The sequence below is a fragment of the Erpetoichthys calabaricus genome, chromosome 7, assembly GCF_900747795.2.
Source record: "Erpetoichthys calabaricus chromosome 7, fErpCal1.3, whole genome shotgun sequence".
NCBI lineage: Eukaryota > Metazoa > Chordata > Cladistia > Polypteriformes > Polypteridae > Erpetoichthys > Erpetoichthys calabaricus.
The window spans coordinates 164,371,064-164,388,011 of NC_041400.2; the positions used below are offsets into that span (position 1 = coordinate 164,371,064).

Genomic DNA, 16,948 nt, shown 5'->3' on the forward strand with positions numbered 1-16,948 from the left:
CCTAGGGTGGTGCCAACCCCTCCTAAGAAAGTGTCATACCATGCCCGTTTAGCACGCTTACACTGTGGCAACAGTGGAAATGTCACTTGCCATGTAACCTTAGTCCTTTTTGCTGTCATAGAAACAAGTTTACATGTGTCAATTATTGGTTCTACATGTGACTGTCTTGTTATGGGGGTTCTGGCCCACACGGCTATAGCAAGCATTGGTATAGTCCTGTTAATAATTTCAGTTGCATTGATCCAGCCAATGGGCCCAGTCTTATTAGAGGTGTATTCGCCTGATGTTGCATTGACCTCGCACTGTACCTTGGAGCCGTTCCAGGGCCCCATACACCAAGTTACTTTCGACGTCCAGGTAATATTTAAGTTTTCAGAGCACTCAATCAGATACTTCTGTGGTTTTACCCCCAGCACCTTCAAGTTCGAGGAGTAGATGGTGCACCCGTCACCAGTCGTAATTGTGAGGACATTGCAAGACTGATTCTCCGGACACGTCGTGTTCTCCTGCCGTCTAGATTTAGTGGAATTGTTCCACCACCATCGGACCTGAGTCGTCTCCGTTGCCTCGCCTCCTAATGTGGTGGCTCCTACTTCATTCAGAACACCCCCAATTCTGTAAAACAAGAACACAGCATGTTGCACCCACTCCTCACTCCCGTCTATAGCAGTGTTTTACAGGAACATTTACCCATGCTTCTTCTCCATTGTATAGAACAGTTACGATCAAATCCTGTCCCATTGCGATGATTTCTGCCGGGCGGGGTGGTCCATGGGGTTGTTTAACCCACACCTTCGCCCCATTAACCAATTTAGGAGCATCTGTTGATCCAAATCCCCCCACATTCCGGACAGTCTTAACTACTGGTGCAGTACTTTCCTGCACTTTTCCCATGTGAACTGGTATTATTAACAATTGCGCTATTCGATCTCCCTTAGTCAATTTGATTGGATCCCCCATTGAGGATTGTAACAGAACTTTGACGGTCCCTTGGTAATCTGCGTCGATTACGCCTGCTAGCACAGTGACTCCCTTTAGCGCTAGACTTGATCTTGGGCATACATGCCCGTAGTGTCCCTTCGGGATTTTCACCCCTATCCCTGTATTAATTATAGTTACTCGTTCGGTGACTGTCTCATCCTGTATCGCATAGAGATCTAAGCCTGCTGCCCCCTCACTGCCCCTAATGGGTAGTTTCGCGTCTGGATGCTCTGTCCAGATCTGTATTGGCCCGTCTGCGTCCATTTTACAGATCTGAAATTTCATCCTCTGCAACGGAGTTGAACCTGTTGCAAATGGGCGATTATTGAGCGCACAAACTGCATCCACTAAATGCTCCTTCCAGTTTTGGAGCGTTCCCCCTCCTCTCTTACGCAGCTGAGTTTTCAATAACCCGTTAACTGGTTCCACTAACCCTGCGGCCTGCGGATGATAGGTTACATGGTATACCCACTCTACCTGTCTTTCCGCTGCCCAGCGCTTCACTTTCCATCCTGTAAAGTGCGTCCCGTTATCTGATTGAACCTGCAATGGGAGGCCATATGCCAATTCTACCTTTTGAAGGGCCAATAGGGTGGCCTCTTGGTTGGCATGTGGGCAGGGATGTACCACCAATACTCCGGAGTATGTGACCACCACCGTGCATGCATACTCACACCCTTTGGACCTAGGCATGGGCCCAATAAAATCAATTTGCCAAATTTGTCCTGGTTCCCGCCCCCTGTTAATATGTCCCATTACTGGTTGCAATACTGGGAGCTTCTGCTGATGCTGACATGTTTCACAATTTAATCCTACCTCCCTCGCTTTGTCTATAGTTAGGGCCACCCCCCTCTCTGCTGCCCACTTTACAGTAGCAGCCGCCCCAAGGTGACCCCCCCTCTCATGCGCCCACTTTGCCATGTCTGTTCCATGTTCCATTATTGTTACTGTCGCGGTTTTGGTTTGGGCATCCGCCACCGCGTTAAAAAGAGCCTCTGCATCCGTCCCTTTTGTATGCGCGTCCACTTGCGACACCGTGATGTTAGGATTATTGGCAGCAATTTCCCAAATTTGTTCCCACATCTCTCTCCCCCAAATGTCCCTTCCTTTGATTGCCCACTTATTTTTCTTCCATGTGGGCATCCACACCCCTAGCCCGTTTGCCACGGACCATGAGTCAGTGTAGATATGACAGGGACTCAGCTTTTCCTGCTGTAATATCATCGCTACTGCCTGTAGCTCTGCCCACTGACTGCTCTTTCCTTCTCCCCTCCCTTCCAGCATTTTCCCAGTGTGAGGATTATACGCCACCGCTTTCCAGCAGCGCCGCCCCCCCACCACTCTACAACTCCCATCGGTGAACCAGGCGTGCTGTTTTTGCTCGTCTGTCAGGGTATCGTATAACTTGCCCCATTTCACCGGCGACTCCTCCTCGTGAGTAACCATTATTATTTCCTCACCTTCCTCTGGTACCTCTGCCACTTTCTCGTGTAATACAGACACACCGGTTGCGCCGGGCTTCGCCCGGTCAGCTATGTACCATTTCCATTTGATTATGGTGTTTTCTTGGGCTGCCCCCACCCTGTGAGTTTTGGGGTTGCTCATTACCCATGTCATGATCGGTATCTGCGGTCGCAAAAGGACCTCATGTCCTAGTGTCAGTTGTTCTGTGTCTATGAGTGCAAGATAACACACCTGCAATTGTTGTTCGAACGGAGTGTAGCGTGAACATTCATCTGCTAATTTTTTAGACCAGAACCCTAAAGGTCTGCGTTTCCCACTCTGCTTTTGCCACAAGCTCCAGTTAGCATAGCACTCGGTTGAGGACACCTGCAATTCTAGAGGCCCATCCTCCACCCTTGCCAGGCTCCCTGCCTGCACTATCGCTTCCTTGGCCAGCGCGAAAGCCACCTGCGCTTCTGGTGTCCATTCGAACGTATTCTTTTTACGTGTGATCTTGTATAACGGCCCCAGAATTTGCCCCATGTGCGGTATATGGTGTCGCCAGTATCCAAATAGCCCCACAAATTTCTGCACATCCTGCTTTGTTGTTGGGGTTGCAAAGTGAACGACTTTGTTGCGTACCTTTTCCACTATCTCTCTTTCTCCCTTGTTCCACTGAATCCCCAAAAACTTAACCGTGTGAGAGGGTCCTTGTATTTTTTGTGGGTTAATTTCCCATCCCTTGCTTTTCATGTGTTCTACTAATGAGGCTATCGCCTCTCCTACCTGCCCCTCTGTCTCCCCCTGCACCATGATGTCATCGATATAATGGGTGATTGTGAGGTCCGCCGACCTTTTCCACTCATCTAAATGTTCTGCCACCAGCCGGTGACAGATGGTTGGGGAATGTAAATACCCCTGTGGCAGGTGTGTGAAAGTGTATTGTCTCCCCAGCCATGTAAATGCAAACTGATCCTGCTTATCCTCAGGGATGGGGATTGTGAAAAAGGCATTTGCCAAGTCTATCACCCCGTAACACTTTCCCTTACTTGCCTGAATTTTTCCTATCAATGTAATAGTTTCAGGCACCGCCGCCGTCAGGGGCGGTGTGTGCTTATTTAGTTCTCGGTAATCTACCGTCATTCGCCAAGTGCCGTCTGACTTTTTAACAGGCCAGATTGGATTGTTCCACTTAGTGGTTGCTCCCCTCAACACTCCTATGTTCAGGTAATCTTTTATTGCAGCCTGGATTTCTTCCTGCCCTCCTGGAATCCTATACTGTTTTTGACACACTACTTTTCGGGCGATTGGGATGGGGAACGGTGGTATTTTCAATTTCCCCACTGTCACTGCTCTAACTTTCTTTGGGCCCCCAAAGGAAAATGTCCCCTCATTGGGGAGATGAAGAGTCATCCCCCGTAAAATGTCCATCCCTATTATATACTCTTTCACTGGGGTGATTAGTACGGGGTAGGGTCTCACGGGCAACTGACCAATTTGTAACATCACCGTCACCTGAGTGGCAGGGATGTCTGTTCCCCCGATCCCCTGCACTGTCAATCGTTTCCCCTTGAATTTAGATGGATTCCCATATATTAAAGTGGCATCCGCACCCGTATCGATGAGAGCCTTTACTATTTATTTGTTTTTAGTTTCCCAATGTATCGTTACCGGTACAAAAGGTCGAATGTCCGCATCGTGCCAATTTAGAGCTCTCACCTGTGCTTGGCCCCATCCCTAACAATCTCGTGCTGCGCGTTCTAATTCTTCGACGGGATATAAAGTCCTTCCTTTATTTTTCCCTTTCCCTTTGCTCTTAGCTTTCTTCCCTCCTTTCTTATGTTTACTCTTGCGCCGGTTTTTCCCCCTGTCTTCCTCCTCCGAGGAGGTCTCGGAAGATGAAGAGGGGCCAGTTTCATCACGCTTCTTACTCAACTTTTCCCACTCAGCAAAAGTAAGAACTTCGTCATGCTTTTTACTTAATTTTTCCCATTCAGCGAAGGTAAGAAGTGAATGTACTTCTGCCTTTGCTACTCGTTTCTTTATTCCACCAGACTTATCTATAAGTCCTTTTTTCTTTGCCTTGTCCAGGAGCACTCCTGTAGGCAGTCCATCTATCTCTTCCTTAGGGACTTTAGCATTAATTAACGCTCCCCATAACTCCTTCCTATTCACTCCCCCTGTTCTATAGGCGCTATCCCTTGATGTAGCCCCAGTGGGTTGTGTTGCAGCTGTCCCTGGCGGGGCTCCTCCCCACTCCCCCAGGTCACCTAAATCCCGTAATTTGGCTACAACTTCCCCCACTCCTGCACCTACCTCATTCAGTAAAAGAGTCATTATTATTCCTTTCAAGTTAGCAGGGGCTGTTTTTATTAGGATGGTCCTGGCTACAGATGTAAATGGGAACACATCTAACTGATCCGCTTGGCCCGCTACCACGGCGTCCCTCATTGCCAGTTCTCTAACCACTCGAATCGCCTGCTGCAAAGTCGTCCATGGTTTTACTTCAGGCCAATTCTGTGGGTGTGGATATATTTCATATGCTGCGTTCGCCGCCAGCGCCAGCAACGTGCTGTCCCCTTCTAACTTAGTCAATTCTTGTCTCATTGCTTGTTTAAAACGGGAATCGACAGCATAATCTGTAAATTCAGTACCATCCCCCTTATCCAGTGACACATGCCCGGCTCCTGCATCATGCAAGCGTACGAGCCATGTGTCTACTGGCTCATTTCGCCCTTGTGCATAACGTGATCTAAATCCTTCCCTTTCTTGTGCAGTATAATCTTCGAAAACATCTCCCCTCCTAACATTACCATGTGCGTCAGTAAAAAGTCTGCGATGCATCACGGGTTTAGCCTGTAAAGGCAGAGGATCAATTACCGACCCTGCATCGGGTCCGTCATCATCCTCATAATCATCATCCCAAATGTTACCGTCCCATTTTTGAGGATCCCACTCATGGACGTTAACTGCGGCTACAAACGCTTTGATCTTCGCAACATCCGGTCTACGCTTCTTTTTCGCATTCACCTTGGCTATGCAAAAGGCTGCCTTTTCCGCCATCTCCTCGGCTCTCTGTACCCGCGGCAATAATACAGCTACCTGGGATTCGGCCATTGAGGCCCGCCCTAACGCATCCGCCAAGTCCATTTGCATTTTCTTAATCTCCCTTTCTTTTTCGTCTATCAGACTGTCCAGATTTTTAACCGCAGTTAGCAAAACCCACCCTCTCGTCTGCAAGCCCATTATGGGTTCCTTTGCAGATACCTGACATTTCTTGAGCGCAGCTAGCACATTCACTGGTGTTGGGGGATCCAAGCTCTGCCAATATTGTGCTAATCCCCCCCCACATCTCAATTCTCTGGCGCAGTCTTCCCATACCGTTTCCTCCCAGCCTGGGAGAGGTAAAGGAGCTGCGCCAGGGTTTTTATCCTTTTTCTTAAACATCTCTGATTTCCTTTGCCTCACTTAATAATTCAATATTTTACCAAATTCCCCAAAATCCTGCAGCGACTATGCCAAAATGTTTTAGTTTGGGAAAATGGTTCCAAGGTTTTAAGAGAAAATAAGCAGGCAGGAATCAGAGAGGAAAGGTCCAATACTTCAATTGTGTTTACTTGTTCAAATATAATATCAGTTACATACAATATAATAGCAATATACATGCAGATATAGGAATTGTACTATTGACTTACAGTAATATATATATATATATATATATATATATATATATTATACTATACTTACAGTAATATCAAAAGACCCAGAGCCATCATCCTAGACCAGTAGACTGAGGGAGCCCGCGTGTCAGTCTCGTCAGAGGATCAACTCGTGAGCCTGGTCCAATACCGGGCGGTGTGCACGTTCCCCACGGTTGAGCTTCCAAAGAAACTGAGGGCGGAACCTTCCCTTATATACTAATTGAGTGTCCTTGCCCAAAATGGCTTACGTGTAAGCAGTGTATACAGAAGTGATCAGTTTCTGCACACCTTCTTCCCACGGGACATCTTATGTGTTATCTCTACTAAGCCTAAAACAATCCTTCTTAGAGACATCAAAACAACTTACAGAAAAACATCTTGCATTAATTAACCTTTCCCTAAAACATTCTGAAACCCTCTATGAGAAACAGGCTTTTGCACATTCTTTCGCTATCATCCCAAACATTCCAATCTTTGTAGCTGGTTTTGCACTGAAGCGACCAACCCCCTCTTACTCCTTTATTTCATCCCTTCTTCTGTTACAGAGAAAACCTTTATATTACAGGAAGATACTTTGAAATGTTTTTATATATTACAGTGATTCTATCCGAGTCTTCAAAACTGATCAGTGGAAAAGAAATAAGTGGGAGGTGATTAAAATTGAGCAGGTTCTGTTTAGCAAAGTTTCTAATTTGAAAGTAGTGGAAAAATTGTCTTGATCAGAAGTTAAATTTGAAGCGTGGGATGCAAAGACATCATCTATATACAGTTCTCCAAGTGTTTAAATCCTGGACATTTTCCAAACATTAAATACTATGTAGGTTTGAAAACTTAGAAAAATGTGGTTGTAATGTGGAGGTGCAAAAGGTAAAAGCTTCTATGCTTCCTTCATTGGTTCCATATTCTGAGTGAGAGATGGACAATTGGATTATCAGTATATTGATAATTTGTATTTACTGGGGCATAAAGTGTGGAATATAAAGAAGTAGTGCAAGTTTTTAATTTTATTGCAGACAAGGCTTGTGTATATTCATTGATTTGTGTAATTGTCCAGGGGCCTCACGTATAAACGGTGGGTACACACAAAAATGTTGCGTATGCCCGTTTTCACGCACACTTTGAGATGTATAAAAACTAAACCTGGCATAAAGCCTCACCATGTGTACGTGGGTTTCTACTGTGGTTATAGCAGTGCTGCTGTTTCTGTGCGGTGTTCTTTTTTTATTTTTAAGATTTGCATCCATGATGTGGGATTTATCAAATAATACACCAAAACTAGTTGATGATGACTGGCTTCTTTGTCGATTTCAATTTCCAAGAGATATCCTCTTGGAGCTGTGCTGAACTGCCATCGGCTTTACAAAGGCTAACTTTGAGGAATGCTCTACCTGCTGCTTTGCAAGTTCTGTCCACCCTCAGGTTTTTGGCCACAGCTTTTCCATGTGAACTTGCTGACTGATTATTTCACAATCGTCACTAAGTCGTGCCATGCCATTTATATTGGATGGTATTATCTGTTTGTCATCCACATGTATAAGATTTCCTTACATTTTGGCTGAACTGGCAAATTCAAAACAACATTCGGTTTTCCGTATGTAATTGGAGCGGTCAGCTGCGTGAACATTGCTATTGCAACGGTGCTGAACAAGTGACATCAACCAGGGATGAATCGCCAGAAGAATGAGCTGGCATTACATCATCTATAGCAGGAGAGCCTGTTGAAACGGCAACTCTGCACAGTCGCAGATGCTTTTTCAGCTAGTGCGGCAAAAGGCAGGCAGTCCATTTAAGGATGCCAAGTCACTTCAAAGAGTCATATAAAGAGCAGCAAATGTATCCGTTGTGGGTCTCTCTGCCAGTGCTATACTATATAGAAAGCATTTCCACCCTATTTATGTGCTGCTCTATAGTCCATAGAAAGTGTGTGGCATTGTGCAAGCCTTTAGCATGCTGCATAATATGACACAGTCTTAGCTTGCCTGTACCTGAAGAAATGTGGTATGATGAACCTGATACCAAACGATCAGCCAAATCGGACAGTGTTCCATCTTCATTTGTATGTAATTAGCCGAATGTAAAAACAGGTAATAAGATGCAGCATTTATTTTTTTAACCAGTTCATTTAACTTGTGGTCTGTATCACATAGTACAGCCCTTATATTCCTTAGTTCATTGGCCACATCCCTTACGGCATCTACCATTGCATTTTGTGACTCCATAACAGCATCTGTCAGCACATTGCCAGATGGTCACCCAGTGGTTTCAGAGGCAGATGTATGTGTGTTTAACCAGCGCCTAAAGATGTGATGGACACAGCAGCATCATCATTGCCTAGAAGCGTGTCCTCGGCACAGGGGTCAGCTTTTGTAATATAGTCTCAAACAGAATAAACAGATGGTGAGCTGGAAATTGCCTTTTAACGTTGACTTTGATATCTGACCACTTCTTTTTTTTTTTTATTTCGGGCACTGTGCAACTTTCTGAACTTGAACTTCTGAGTGTCTGCGCCATGCTGTATCACTCCATCAGTTTCCTTTAGTCGCTTACATCATTACTCAAGCCAACAAATAGTATGTTTTTTCCTTCCCTCCACTTCGCATTCGCTGAAATTCTTTTTTTTTCCATGTGCTTTTGCCATTGTCTTTTTAAAAAAAAAAACTGAACAGAATGGATTATTTATATTGATTTGCATATTCAAATATGTGAAATTCAGGGAGGAGTCGAGGTGGGGCTGTAGGCGAATGCATACAGTATTTGTTAAAATCTACATTGATTGGCATTTATAAAGGGAAGTTGCGTGGAACTTTGCTTATGCACAGTTTTATGCATTTGATTTTTTTGTTTGTACGCACATTTCCAGTTTTGTCCATACGCCATGTTTTGGTGTGAATTCTACACCTGCCGTTATACATGAGGTCACAGGTGTTTAATGGTCTGTATGTTTGCTACCCAGTAATAAAATTAAGAGTTAGGTAGTGCCATGCCCCCTTCTGCATTAAGTCATTGTAAAGTCACCCTTTGGATGCGTGGATGTTTTGAGTTCCAAATAAATAATGTTTGAATCTATCTTCTTAAAAAAAGATTTGTTAATGTATATGGGGATGCTTTGAAATAGAAAAAGAAGCTTGGGAAGGATGTTCATGTTGACATTGTTGATGCTAATATGAGATTGAGGGAGGACCATCTATTCATGTCTTCTTTAATTTTTTTTCCATACAGACCACAAAAGTTTGTTGAAAAAGAGATTTGTATTGTGATATTATCCTATATTATTTAACTCTTTTAGGGCTATTTTTTTTCCCCCGTTTGTCCCAGGGCTGAATATTTTTCTAAAAGACTCGGTTCTTTTGAAGCAGTAGTTTCACACATAAATCAACATAAAATGCTAATTTCTGGCAAACGTCACCGTTTTATTTTCCCCATGAGCCTCTACAGTATGTAAATTGACATACTTAATACATTCTTATTGTTTACCTGCCTTCTCATCACTCATAAGCTGAAAGGCACTTTCTGAAAAAAAAAAACCCTGTAGTAGTTGATCATCTGTAGTGTCCACTAGCATTCTTTGTTGTTTGGTGGAGTCCATTAAAAAAGACCCATTGTCCGCAGAAACCCGCGAAGCAGCGAAAAATCTGCGTTATATATTTAGATATGCTTACATATAAAATCTGCGATAGAGTGAAGCCGCGAAAGTCGAAGCGCGATATAGCGAGGGATTACTGTAACCGCATTACATGTAGTGTATATGTATTTTTAAATTACACCTCATTGTTGTAAACAAATACTCCACCCAAAAATTTTTTTTTTTTTTTTTTTTTATATGTTATTAACTCCAAGTAGCTTGTCATGGTTTTTGTGCTGAACGGAGAGGCAGAATGTTTAGTTACCATTGGCTTCTATTATATTATAATGTTGTGTATCAGCAAACAATGTCAAAAAAGGTCCTTCCTAAAAAGAAATTTTTTTTTTTTTTTTTTAAATTTTGTGTCACTTGCGTCACATCATCTACATGTTAGTTATCCAGTCATATGCTCAAAACATGTGAAACACATCCTTTTTTGCTAAAATAATATTAAATATACACTTTTGGAGTAATTTGCACACATCACGAACAGGAAACACAAGCCTAGAATTGAAGACCTGCCTCTCACCTTCTCACATATTGGTCATTAGTCTTGTTGTCAAGCACTTTGATATTATTAATTCAGGCATTTTTTTTAATGTCACAACTTGGAGTAGATATTTATCAGTCTTTCAAATCATTTTTTATTTCTGCTATTGTAACTTGAAATATTTATTTCACTTTGCATGTAGAGATTCTCACTCACCTTTACCCAAAAAGACACACTTGGCAAGGAAAAACTGCATCAGTAAGATAATACAATTATAAGCAAAGAATGTAAAATAAACTTTTTTCTCAGCATATTTTATTTTTTTTATCCATACTAATGTTTTTTCCTTCCAGAATATGTTTTTCCTCAACTTTAAGACAGTTGAGCAGTTAGCATAAGGCTGAGAGTGTGATTGCTGTTAATTTAATATACAGTGTTTAGTTTTAACATTTTCATGGCTTAGGTGGCACAATAGTCCAGACTGATTAACACTTCTGCTTTACAGATCTAGCATACTAGGCTTAAATCCAGCACCCAATTGTCTGCATGGAGTTTGTATGTTTTCCCAAAGTGTCTGTGGTTTTTTCAGAGTATTGTAGTTTTTCCACCTACATTGTCAAAGCCTTTCAGGTTTAGTAAAATGCCCAGTTGGATCCTGTGATGAACTGTCAAGACCTTTTTCTGTGTCACTGATTTTTACTTTTCAAATTCAGGTTTGAAGGCAGTTGGTCCACCACAAATATTTTAAAGAAATGCCAATTAGTTTCCAATTAGACAACTGAGTGTCACAACAGTTTATAAAATGTTGTGTGGATCTGAATATGAATTTATTTAAACATCCAAGTCGGTTTCTTTAATTTTTGTATTAGTTTGAGCACATGAGTTTTCTTCAACTTGATTTTGGCCTTCAACTTAAAGTTTAGTCAAGTTCCTTCTAAATCGGAGTTTAAACACAGGACTTTGCGCACCAGCCACATCCTCGACTCTTGCTAATCACTTGCTCAGCTCCACTGAACAGTTGATCACATTGACAAATTCCACAGCTGCATGTTCTGTCAAGAGCAGCTGCAACAGGAACGTGACATCATATGCTTGTAAGCTTAACAAAACAATGAAAAAAAAATCCTAAAGAACAAATTAGGCACAATTATTAATTTAAAAATCCTGTAGCAAATTTAAAACCATGATTGTCAATAAACTGAGCCAAAGAATTAACATTTTTTTTTATTAATTAACTTGCTTTCTGTAAACAGCATTTAGTTAATTTAAAAAAATTAATCTGTCTGATGGCTAATGGCAAATTGGAATACCAAGACTGTTAGACCTCCTTGTTAACTAGATAGGAGGAAGTAAACGCTACAAGATCTCTGTGAAGTAAATACAGTATCTTTTCTTGATTTATCGTTTTTAGCATCTAAAATTGAGATGATATTCTGTTTCTAGTCTTCCACAGTCTTTTGACAGAAATTGTTTTTGCTTTTCACTTAGGGCATTGCTTTATGTTATTAATAAGAGTTATTTGAGCATTTGGTATATTTCAGTTTAGTGTTTAATGAAACATTTAAACTAGAATTTAGCCTTCCAGAAATTACACAAAAAAGTTTGAAATAGTTGCGGAGGTAGTGTTGCTACGGGAGAAATCTATGATCACAAAGTGACAAAAATAATTTTGAAATTTATTAGTATAAAACAATAAATTATGTATTATTTTTAGGACAGTCTTTATTTTTGTACAGTTTAACTTGATAGTTTGAAATTGTCTCTTCTCTTTAATAAAAACAAAAACAATGTGCTAAAATTGCAAAATCAGAAGTAAAAGTATATGGCCAATGTATGTTTTGTATGATGATGTGATAAGTCACCTTGCTGCAACAGCTTTTTAAATTTTTGTTTTTTGGGGGATTAGAAATGATTATAAGATGGACTGCTCATAAACTTACAAAAAATTAAATAAACACAATATTTCAGTTAAGAAAGTATGCCGGTAAGGAAGAAAGTATTTATATTCCTAAGAATATAATGGTTCTGTTAGTTGGGGCAAGTAGCAATTTAAAAGCTTTCAAAACAAATGTTTGTTTCAATAGCTAGCTTACGATGGTGACTAATTAAGCTGATGTGTAAGCTACATTCATTTCAAAATTTAAAATGTTTTGTTTTAAAACTCAAGGCTCATCTCATGATGCTGCTTTGAAACAAAAGTTTGGCATGGAGGTGCTTTGGGGGGATCAGAGGGTGAAATAAAAAATAGGCAGGGCAGAGGCTGATTTCTTTTATTGTTATGAGGGTGTTTCAAAGTTCCAGACCAGAGGTCAACAACCCAAATGAGAAGATGAGCCACTTACGAAATTTTATTTAAAAAAAAAAAAAAAATCTGAAGACTGAAAGCCATTAGAGTCACAGACTTCACTGGAAATAGAAATTTATTCTAAATAGTTTAGAAGAATTTGTTTTATATGATCACATTATTTTCAGTGTTGCATCGACTTTAGAACAATTTTGCCAACTTTGGTGAGCTTTAAAACAAAATTTTCTATTTTTGATCACACATTTACAGTAGTAATCTATTGTAACATTTTAGTGGCATTTTTTTTTTTCTTTTTTAAGTACCCCCAACACCACAAATTAGACAGAATGAGTCTTGTTTCTGGTCTTCCATCAACTCTATAACAAAGGTTTCTGCCTGTAATCAACTTTGAGCTCAAGTATTTTTGTCATTTGATATCGTTTTTGTTTTAGATAAAATGTACAATGTTTATATTGTCCCTGTATATTGTATGCTGAAATATTGTAGTTGTTTAAAATTTAAAATACTTGCTTGATCAGAGCTGCAAACCAAAAAATATGTAATTTACTTGTTCAGTGTGATTTTAAAAATTTTTTTTATTTTATTTTATCTTTTTTATGGCATGTTAATCTTTGGATAGCTTCTTGATAACTGCACTGTACAGAGACATTTTTATTTTTCCTGTAAGATAGCAAACTTTTGTTGTTAAGATGGCTTTAATGTTCTGCTATGGTTCATGGTAGAAAAGAAATCTCTTCACAGAAATACGTTAACCACAAAATGGGCAGAATTCCAAATGCATATCTCTTCAATTTAGTATAACTATCGGGTAAAGAGACCCACACGTTAAAGATAATTTGGTGTTGCTTTGTAAGTTTATTTCCTTTTAATTTCGGTTCTTTGCTAAAATAACTTGCTGCTTTTCCAGTTCCTCAAGGTTCTGCTCCAGGTCATTGGATACCTTGTAGATATACCAGTTCAATTTCAGTATCCACTTGATTAATTCCTGGAAAAGCTTTGCAGTTTAGACCAAACGTGTCTATGTCAAATTGCTTCAAGATAAAGGAAAATGTAGAATTTTCTTTCCTGAATTCCAGAAATTATGAGGCAAAAAGAATCCTTCATGTTTGCAATGGCTTCCTTAATTTTATTTGCTTAGATTGTGCCATTGGACTGCTCTTTAAACTGCTTCACAGAATAGAAATGATTAAATGCAGTATTATTAACATCTTTCAGACAATGAAAGCTTTTACTCATGTCAAAACCACTTCTAAAAGCGAAATTGTCATGTTTCCCTTGCATCCTAGTTCCACATTAAGGCCATTCAAGTGTGAAGTTATATTGACCAAATAGTAAAACTTCTCTAGCCAAAAAGGTTCATCAAAATGAGTTGAAGCGTAACTCTTCTCATGTAGAAAACTTTTAACATGCTCTAAGTAGGCTGCAAATCATCTCAGCATGTGTCCTTTGGAAAGCCATCAAACTCTGTTGTGCATAAGAAGGTAAGAATATGTGCCGTTTACATCATCGAGTAATTCATACTTGTCTGTAGTTTAATCCCTTTGCCACCATTTTCTTTATAATCTGTACACTGCTGTTCATCACATCATGAAAATCTCTAAGAAGTGTTGCACACATCATCTCAATCCACCATGCAATGACAAGATATAATATTGTGATCTATTCTCTTTTTCATGAGTGTTACAAATCCCTCTACTGTCTCATACTGGGTGCACCATTAATATGATACTGATTTTGTTGACTCTCAAACAATCAACCACATACTTGAGTCAATCTTCTGCCCGTGTTTGGCCTTTTAGGAGGAGATGTTGAAGATCTTCTTGGGGACAGTTACAGTTGACATAATGACAAAGGAGGGCGATCTGTGCATTGTCCTTTACATTGCATGACTTATCACCTGCAATATAGATTTACAGTCATCTCTGCGTTTCTCTTATTCACTGACTGCTAATGTTGTTGGCCATTTTCACAGTCCTTCCTCTGACTGTCTTTGTAAAAAAGTCATTAATTTTCTTAATTGTATCATTTTTATTTTTGAAATCAATAGACCTGTTTCACGTAAAACACTTCTTAGCGTAGTGAGCATCGGTGAAGGGCTTTCTATGTTTTATAATTTTCCAAGACACCACGAAACTGGCAGCACCTGTGATGGCCGATTATTTTATCCAATTTGATAGTGTTACTTTACCCTGCTCAGCTTTTAGCTTCAATTCAGTGATTGTTGCTTTCCTAGCACTCTTCAGCGGATATCTTTCACTGAATGACAAGTGTTTTGTTTTAAAATGTCTTTCCCTATTCAATTTTTTTTTTGTCATTTGAAGGTGTCTTATGACAGATTAAGTCCACGGGAAGCCTGATGAAGTAGTTGTGAATGCAGTTGTCTATGTTCATTCATTTCTAGTCTGTTTGTCTTTTAGTTTTGTAATTTTTTGCAATTTTGAGAATTCTTTTTTTGTCTAACTTGTGACAAGTTATTTGGATCTGCTTTAATACAGTTTTACTGTTAGGATACTTTGCATAATGTCTGAGCTACTAAAATTGAAAAGTGGTACTGATTGGATCAATATAGTCTATTTAAGTTACCAAGATGAACATCACGAGCCAGCAGTAATCAATATGTGACGTTAGCAGAAGCCTCATTAGATTTTTTTTTTTTTGTCTTTGCAGCGATGTCACTGCATCACTACAAGAAGCATAGACTAAGTGCGATTCAAGGCCACAATCATGCAGCTAAACTGCCACATGCAGCTTAAGGGCCGTGGGTTGCTGACCCATGTCCCAGACAAAAAATGTCAAAACATTTTTTCCTTATTTCATGAGTCATACTTATTGTGGCAGGTCAGCCCCCATGAGACAGTAAGTATAGCTAATAAAAACAAATTAGTAAACACTGCATTTGTGGCAATAATTGATTTCTTTAAGACAATACAGCACCTTCTAGAAAAGTAACTAAAATTGACACTGAAAAGTCCCATTTTACTTTCCCATACATTCCCAAACCTGCATGTCCTTGGAAGGAAATCTGAGCACACTGTGAACACCCACCAGGAAAACCTGCAAACTCCAGGCAGGGAACACCAGGGACGGGACTTCCTGTGAAACAGTTCCGCCCCCACATGTGTAATTATTAACAGTATTCTTATTGAAATTAAATTAACCATTACCTGTAAAATGTAATATATATACTTTAATGCATTTCATCATGAAAGTGATACCAAGTATAAATATAAGGATTCTAAAAGTGAAGAATGGACTATCATAAATTTTACGTGTTCTGTGTGGCAGTTGCTGCCTGCTGCTGCTGTTCGTGCAGGAGGAAGCCCCAGAAGCACGTAGTGATTAACCACTGGCTCGGTTTTAAGATGACGTTTACGACAATCTCAGTTTATTTTGTCCTTGAAGTAGACTAACGTGGAAGTTTCGAGAGTAATGTTGAAATTTAATCACAAAATGAACCTTTTCACTGTGTCCCTATTTTTTTTCTCTCTGGCTCAAATGCACCTCCATACATTCTGATGCTGTTGTGAAAGTGTTTGCTTCACCATATTGAACCATTCAAACGTCAAAGCACACACATTCATCCTGTAGGATCTGCAAAGGGGCTTGCTGTCACATGTTGATAGTAAGCAGAGACTCTGTCGTCATGTGCCCCCTGTTTGTTTTTTTTGTTTTTTTTTTGCTGGTACTGCAACTCGCACACACATTAGTTTCTAAGGATGTGCACGGAAGACATAGCAAATGACCACTGGGAATGCATGGCAGCTATGATGCGTACGCGTTATGAGCGTGAAGTAAAAACCGGCCTAAATGTCTAGCTGTCCACACTAGTGTGTGGCGTTAACAGGAAATTGTGTACTATTTTGGCAATGGTAGTGGCTAAATGTCTTCTGTTCCAGTTTCACAGTGAATTTAACTTTCATTCAAATAGTGCTTCAGAAGATATTCTTGCACCTATTGGATGTATTTTAATTATACATTTATTGCACTACATTCAGTGCCGTCATTCATATCTTAAAGATAAGCCTGTCACTGCAGTTATTACAAGGGTTGTTAGATTAGCCATAAATGAAGCTTAGAATATTCATATTAAAAATAAGTATATACTGTATTTGAACAATGAGTTAAAAACCCTCTGTTATATGTACATCTATACTGTGGGTACTCTTTTGATGATTTTTGTATTGCTTCTTTAGTGCTTGTAGTTAATCTGTGAAATGTGAAGTGCCTATGAGTCTTGCATTGTTGCTTAAAAACTTAGATGAAAACTGCAGCTTTATCTTTTATTTTTATTAATTTTAATTAAAAGCAACTAACAATCACATCAAACTTAACAAAATCAAAACGCAACCACCTCCCAACTGAAAGAAAGAGAGGACAGCCAGTCAACAAAGCAAATCTTTTAAGTG

At 40.0% G+C, this 16,948-nt stretch overlaps 1 protein-coding gene across 3 annotated transcripts in view; it reads left to right on the forward strand.

The window, feature by feature from the left end:
• tnpo1 (transportin 1) overlaps positions 1 to 16,948 on the forward strand; it is a 168,742-nt gene that overhangs the window by 19,688 nt on the left and 132,106 nt on the right. The gene's annotated exons all lie outside the window — the stretch shown is intronic.